This window comes from Octopus bimaculoides, chromosome 23, assembly GCF_001194135.2.
Source record: "Octopus bimaculoides isolate UCB-OBI-ISO-001 chromosome 23, ASM119413v2, whole genome shotgun sequence".
NCBI lineage: Eukaryota > Metazoa > Mollusca > Cephalopoda > Octopoda > Octopodidae > Octopus > Octopus bimaculoides.
Window position 1 is genome coordinate 12261260 of NC_069003.1, and position 8573 is coordinate 12269832.

Consider the following 8573-nt stretch of genomic DNA (forward strand, 5'->3'; position numbering starts at 1 on the left):
ACACATACATACATACATATACATATATATATATATATATATATATATATATATATATATAAATACACACCCACACATATATACGACGGGTTTCCATCTACCAAATCCACTCACAAGGCTTTGGTCGGCCCGAGGCTATAGTAGAAGACACTTGCCCAAGGTGCCATGCAGTGGGACTGAACCTGAAACCATGTGGTTCGTAAGCAAGCTACTTATCACACAGCCACTCTTGCGCCTATATATATATGTATTATATAGAAGAGAAAGAGTTTAGGCTACTGGTGATCGAAACTAATAGGTATGCAGTCACCAATGATAGAATACCTAATATATGGAACTGTGGATCAACACATTGATCCATTACATGGGATTATCCCGGAAATAGATGTAAGACACAATTATTTATTTTTGCTTACTTTGCTCCACCATTAAACCGATTTAAATGAACTGATAAGCTTGTCTTGTCTTGAATTTGCGTCCCTTTTCTTTAAATTATACACAGACAGAGAGATAGATAGATAGATAAATATGATGGGGAGTGCCAAAAAGTTCCTGGCTTTAAGGGTATCATGAAAGGCCTGGTTGAAAGCCCAACCTTCCGAGTTCTTTTACAGGGCTTAGAAAAACTGAAGGACTGCTGCAATAAGTGATGGGAATACACTGAATGAGATGGGAATACACTGAATGAGATGGGAATACACTGAATGAAATCATAATTAACGGCTCCCCCTGCATATTTCTTTCATCCAAAGTCAGGAACTTTTCAGCACCCCATCATATACACCTATACAGTACCAGACCACTTATCCCGGCTTCCAGAAATCCAGGAATATTGTGTAATATGCAAGATATAGTACCCTGTATTGAGTAAACAGATCCAATTATAAAAGTTGGTTAATTTGCATAAGGTGTATTAAATATTGCTTTGTTCTTTACATTTCAAAATGGATTGATAAGGATTAAACATACTCTACTTTACAACAGAATTAACCCTTTAGTATTATCTTCTCTACAGCAGCACACCCGTTTCTGCCCTCATTCCTGATCACTTTCTCTCCCTCCTTCACTTGCTCTATCTCTTGACTAGGTAACCATCTATCTCCTTTACAGCTGCACACCTGTTCCTGCTCTCTTTTTTGTTAACTCTCTCTCCCCTTTCTCTCTGCTTGGGTAATCATGTACCTCCTCTACAGCAAGACACCTGTTTCTGTCTCTCTTTCACACTCTAACCTTTCATTATCTGACACAAGATCACCTCCTCCAATGCCCAAAGATTCCGTACCTTGGAAGTTACTTGGGGACACTATCAGTGCTAGGGGCCACTTAAAAAGCATCTAGTCCACACTGCAAAGTGGTTAGCGTTTCGAAGGGCATCCAGCTGTAAAAACTTAGCCAAAATTGCCCTCGCCTGTGCTGGTGCCACATAAAAAACACTCAGTTCACTTTGCTGGGTGGTTGGTGCTAGGGATAGTATCCAGCCATACAAACCCTGCTGAAACAGACACAGTAGCCTGGCAGAGAGTCTTCTACCTGGCTGACTCTTGTCAAACCAATGCCAGCATGGAAGGCAGATGTTAAACAACGATGATGAAGATGATTCTGTCAAATGTAATGCTTATTGTTTTGAATAAATCATGTATAATCTTGTAGCTTCAAAATTTCAATGCTGTGACTGTTTATTTTTAGAATCACATTGTAGAATAAGTACAAGAGGCTGGATCTGGCCATTCTAAACATAAAATAGGTAGAATATTTGGGGTGGATATATGGCTTGTTTAAATGTTAAAGGATTAATTTGTACCTGCATCATTATGTTTTACTTGTTTCAGTCATCAGACTCTGAATATGTTGGGGCACCGCTTTGAAGAATTTTTCTCAAACAAATCGACCCCAGTACTTATATTTCTTTCTAAAGCCTGATACATAGGGTAGGTGTGAGAGGCCGGATCTGGCCAGTTTGAATATAAAACATATTTGAGCTGGATCTGGCAGGTTTAAATACAACAGGGTTAATACTCAGACTATTCCTGTCTGTAATTCACATAAAAGTAAAAAGGTAAAGTTCCCGAGTCATATTGACTCATAAGGGCTGGATTCCTGGTTTCCATGGCGTATGTGTTACCCAAACAAATCTACCCCAGTACTTATATTTCTTTCTAAAGCCTGATACTTATTCTATTGATCACTTTTGCTAAACCACTAAGTCATAGGGATGTAAACACACCAACACTTGTTGTCAAGCAGTGGTGGAGGACAAAAGCAAACACACATACAAAGATATATATATATACGTACATATACACAATGAGCTTCTTTCAGTTTCTGTCTGCCAAATCCACTCACAAAGTTTCTGTCGGTTTGAGACTATAATAGAAGACACACTTATCCAAGATGCCATGTGGAGGGGCTGAACCTAGAACCATCAAGTTGGGAAGCAAACTTCTTATTGCACAGCCACGACTGCACTCAAATATATATATATATATATATATATATATATATACATATACACACACACAAATCAAGTGGCCAATGACAATACTGCCTGATTGGCACTCGTGCCAGTGGAACGTTAAAAGCACATCCGAGCATGATTGTTGCCAGGGCCACAAATTGGCTCCCATGCCGGTGACACGTGAAAAGCACTATTTGAGCGTGATCGTTGCCAGCGTCACCTTACCGGCACATGTGCTGGTGGCACGTGAAAAACAACATTCAAATGGTCGTTGCCAGTGCCGCCGGACTGGCTCCCATGCAGGTAGCACGTAAAAAACACCTTTTGAGCGTGGTCATTGCCAGAACCACCTGACTGACTCTCGTGCCGGTGGCATGTAAAAGCACCCACTATACTCTTGGAGTGGTTGGCGTTAGGAAGGACATCCAGCTGTAGAAACTCTGCCAGATCAGATTAAGCCTGGTGCAGCCTCTAGCTCACCAGTCCTCAGTCAAACCGTCCAACCCATGCCAGCATGGAAAGCGGATGTTAAACGATGATGATGTTATATATGGACTTAAAGATTGATCGCAGTTTAGCATATAATTTAGTTACTGCCGTTTACTATTAATACTGATACAATCTACATAGGTTTATATGTCTGTTGTAGTTTTATTCAAGTTAGTGTTTAATCCTGCCTATGTATTGATTGATTGTAATAATTTGGTTACTAAGCATCTTCTTTTATATTACACTACGGAAGACGGTAAGGATTATAATTTTGTATGACTTAATAGAGTTGTCGCTGTTTAGTTACGTATTCAAGAGTGCTTGTAATTTACTTATGGAATTTATTCATTGATATGGTTGTACACTGGGTAAATGTGTTTGAAAGTTGTGGTTTCTTTGGTTCGTTTGTTCCCAAACAACACTTATAGTAGTGCTGCTGTTCACACAATGGTGAACTGTTGGTGAATTTCAGGAAGCATGGAAATTTTGAAGGATGTAGTGTCTTGACAGCTAACAACTGTTGCAGGTAGTTCATTTCATGTTTCAGCAATTTTGAGCATGAAAAAAATGTATCTGAAAGCAACTTGCAAGACATACCCCCTCAAATAAGGGTGCAGGTAGTATTCATCAAGGTGGCTTTGTGTCAGATGCCAAAACATTAGAGCAATGTTTCCCAACCCATTTTTACCTATGAACCCCTTGGATTCTTATTTCACTCAGGTGGACCCTCTGAGCTATTCGATGTTTAAAAAATCCTATATTCTTATAATTAACCCCTTGGGATTCAGATCATTCTGTCAAATGAAATCCTTATTTAATCACACTTTCAGATGAAAAATGGTTAGAGTGTGAAAGAGACAGAAACAGGTACCTTACTGTACAGGAGGTACATAATTACCTAGCCAGAAATGTGTGTGTGTGTGTGTGTGTGTTATATTACTTTCGATTGCATTGTTATCCTTTCTCCATTTCTAACAAAACTGTCCGATGAACGGGAACGTGAAACTCAGAGTAACGGCTTTTTTTGTTATATTTCTGCTGCTTTTAAATAAAGCATATTACTCTACCTCTGGTATTTGAGTACTCTTTTTTCCACCTTGTTGCACATTTCATGTGCTTACTCCGGTATATATATATATATATATATATATATATGTTTATGAATTTGTTTTGCAAGAATTCTGATGTGAAATCATGTGTTGAAACAGACATTGTTATATTTGGGGATGGTTATTTTTTTTGTTATAGTACATGTGGTTAATTGGCAAGAAAAAAAAAAAAATAATAAAAATGACCATCCCTAAAAATTACAAGATATATATAGGGTCATCCCATAAATAATGTAGTTTTTTTTATACTTCTTTTATTTTTCAAAATTAAGATAAAGAAAGTTCTTTCTTAATCTAAAATATACTCTCCTTCATTTTCTACAATTCTCTTCCATCTATCTGGTAGATGGAAGGCCCCTCTTCCAAAATTCGCTTGCCGTGTCAAAAATTACTCCCCCAGTACTGTTCTGACCTCATCTACAGAATTCATATTTTTTCCATCCAAATGATTTTGAAGACTGTGACATAAATGATAATCAGATGGGGCAATGTCCAGCAAATATGGTGGGTGGAGTATTGTTTCCCATTCAAACAGCTCCAGTCTTTCGAATGTCATCCTCGCTGTATGTGGCCAAGCATTATCCTGATGGAAGAACACCTTCTGTCTTGAAACCAAAGATGGTCGTTTTTATTCTAGTGCACTCAAACTGCTTGCAGTAGATCTCCTTTGTTATCATTTGGTTTGGGTTTAAAAGTTCAAGGTCGACAAAACCTTTCATATCCCACCAAACAGGTAACAATACCTTACATGGGTGAAGACGTTCTTTAGCCTGGGGTGCCGATGTTTCTCCTTTCCCTATCCACTGTCCCTGACACTATACATTTTCAAAGAGAACCCATTTCTCGTCACCAGTCACTATTCAGTCCAAAAAAGGTTCATTCGTGAGATGTTACACCAAAGAGAACACATTCACACTTGGAAAGTTTGTGATGAACCCATTGACCCAATTTGCTGACTTTTCTGATGGCATGCAGGTGTCGATGAATGGCTGAATGACCAAATCCAAGCTTCTCTGCTAGTTCCTTAACAGTTATGATGGGATTTTGTTCCACCAGGGTTTGCAGGACATCCTTGCCAAGCTCTACAGATCTTCCAGGATGAGGCTCGTCTTCTAGGCTGTAGTTTCCAGCTCAGAATTTCTGGAACCACCGTTGACACTGGCTTATGCATATTGTCCTACCCCCATATACTGCACTAACATTCCTTGCACTTTCCATTGCATTGTTGATTTTATTGAACTCATAAAGCAAAATATGCTCCTTTGTCACTTCCATTATAGCTTTGACAAAATAACTGCTAAAATCAAACTGCACTCTTCAAAACTTGCACTAAGAATAAGGACAAGGTAAAATTACTACTAGCTTTTATAGCAAGTTGATGCAGGTAATTTATCCCGTCCCCCCTCCAATTTTTAGTTCATGTAATTGAAAAAACCACATTATTTATGGGATGACACAATATATCTTTCATCTTTTACTTCTTTCAGTGATTAGACTGTGGCCATGCTGGGGCACTGCCTTGAAGACTTTTTAGTTGGATGAATTGACCCCAGCACTTTTTAAAAAAAAAACCCTGGTATTCATACTATTGGCCTTTTTTACCGAACCAAACCTCTAATTTACATGGATGTGAACACACCAACACTGGTTGTCAAACAGTAGTAGATGACAAACTCAAACACATACATAAATGCAGACACGTATCTATGACGGGCTTCTTTCAGTTTCCATCTACCAAATCCACTCACAAGGCTTTGGTTGGCTCAAAGCTATAGTAGAAGACACTTGCCCAAGGTGCCACACAGTGAGACTGAACCTGGAACCATGTGATTGAGAAGCAAGCTTCTTATTGTGTCTGTACTTGCATGTATGTGTGTGTGTGTGTATCTTTGTGTTTGTCCCCAACTCCCAACAACTGCTTGACAACTGGTGTTGGTTTTGTTACATCTCTGTAACTTAGCAGTTCAGCCAAAAAGATTGAGAAAATATGTACAAATCCAGAAACAAATGTGGATTTGTTCAATTAAATCCATCAAGGTGGTGCCCCCAGTATGGCCACAGTTCAATGACTGAAAGTGAAAAAAAAAAAAAAAAAAAAAAAAAAAAAAAAAAAGGCAAGGCTGTGTGGTAAGAAGCTTGCATCCTAACTGCATGGTTCCAGGTTCAGTCCCATAGCGTAGCACCTTGGGCAAGTATCTTCTACTATAGCCTCAGGCTGACCAAAGCCTTGAGTGGATTTGGTTGATATATATATATGACAAGCTTCTTTCAGTTTCCATCAACCAAATATATATGCACACACACCCATTGTGTCTGTCCCCGACCACTGTCGCTTGACAACCAATGTTAGTGTGTTTACGTCCCTGTAACTTAGCAGTTCAGCAAAAGACCACTAGAATAAGTACTCAGCTTACAAAGAATAAGTCCTGGGGTCAATTTCTTCGACTAATAACCTTTCAAGGCAGTGCTCCAGCATGGCCACAGTCAAATGACTGAAACAAGTAAAAGAATATAAGAGATGTGATGAGGCAGGGGATGGTCACTGTTGGAATGTCTTTGATCATAAACTTGCTTAATCACCTCTGACCTGGGGCTAAATAATAGCTATAACAGCAACAATCTGCCTACAACCCCACCACTACTGTCTATTTACACCATCAGTAGGGGCTTCTTAGTGGTTGCTCAGCCTGGCAGAAATAGCAGCCAAAATACCCTCTTACAAAAGAACGTTATTGGATAATCTTGTTCTGGAATCCTTAATACAGGGAAAAGGTGAGGGGGTCATGTTTGGAACATAAGTCTTGAGCATAGGACTGTCGTATGGTTAAACAGCATCAAACCTTTATATTGTCACTCAACCTGCTAGAAATAGCAGCTAAATCTACCTCAAATTTCCCCTCTCCCAACCCATTTACAGTGCTTTAGGGTTTGACCTGGTAGAAATAGCAGCTAAATCTACCTCCAATCATACCACCACCACCACAACCAGCTCAGTGCTCCTGGGGTTGACCTGGTAAAAATAGCCTATTCTCCTTTAAATTAAACCCTGCAGTCTGAACAGGACACACTGGATAGTGTGGTCCAAAGATCCTTGTACACAGGAAAAAGACAGGATGATCATGGTTATAACTGAGGTGTCTTCTTTGATCTTAGGGTTGCTGGTCAAGTCTGACCCAGGGTTAAACAACATCTACACTAATATTACTATAACCACTACAACAGCCATCAAGTTGCTATTAGCCTCTTCATGGTCACTCGACCTGCTAGAAATAGCAGCTAAACCTCTGAATTACACCTTGCCTTTTTTCAAACAGGGCGGAGGCATGTGGCTTAGTGGTTAGGGTGTCAGCACCATGATCGTAAGATTGTGGTTTCGATTCCTGGACTGGGCGACGCGTTGTGTTCTTGAGCAAAACACTTCATTTCACGTAGCTCCAGTTCACTCAGCTGGCAAAAATGAGTAACGCTGCGATGGACTGGTGTCCTGTCCAGCTGGGGATCACATACGCCATTGAAACTGGGAAACCGGGCCCATGTGCCTGGCTAGGCTTTAAAAGGGCGCATTTATTTTATTATTTTTTCAAACAGGACACATAAGATAATGAAGTCCCAAGGTCCTTGTACATAGGAGAAAGGCAGGATAGTCATGGTTGGAATGCCTTACCTTTTACTTTTTACTTGTTTCAGTCATTAGACTGTGGCCATGCTGGAGCACTGCCCTAAAGCATTTTTAGTTGGATGAACTGACCCCAGTATTTATTTATTTTTTTTAAGCCTGCTACTTATTCCATTGCGCCCTTTTGCCAAACTGCTAAGTTATGGGGACATAAACATACCGACACCAGTTGTCAAGTGGTGGTGGGGTACACACACATACACACAACAGGCTTCTCTCAGTTTCCATCTACTAAATCCACTCAAAAGGCTTTAGTCAGCCTGAGACTTGCCCAAGGTACCATGCAGTGGGACTGAACCTGGAACCATGGAGTTGGGAAGCAAGTTTCTTACCATACAGCCATGCTTGCACCTTATATATACTTAAGCTAGAAATAGCAACCAAATTTAACTCAAATCACACCCTCTACTCTCTTAAATAAAGACATCACAGATTACATAGTCTTGTGTCCTGTGTACATAAAAGGAAAAAAAAAACAGGGTGGTCACAGCTGGAAAGTCTTTGATCTTAGGTTTGTTTGAAAATGGCTGAGCTTGGCGGGAGGAGAAGGGGGCCCAAACAACAACATCAGCATCATCAATATCAATATTAGTATAACCTGCACAACAGCTTCACCACCACCACCACCCCATGGAGACATCTCCCCCCTCTCTCTCTTTCACATACAACCAGCAAGTCAGCCAGTTCCCTGTGAAAGAATCCCAACGCAAACAAGCCAGCCCCTTTTCCACAAACAGATCCCTATACTGTTGTTTAGAAGAAAGGATGACTAAGCTGGTCAGGTCAGTGTTTAAAGTATGACTCACCACTCACCGCTGCCGCCACCACCACCACTCACTGCCAC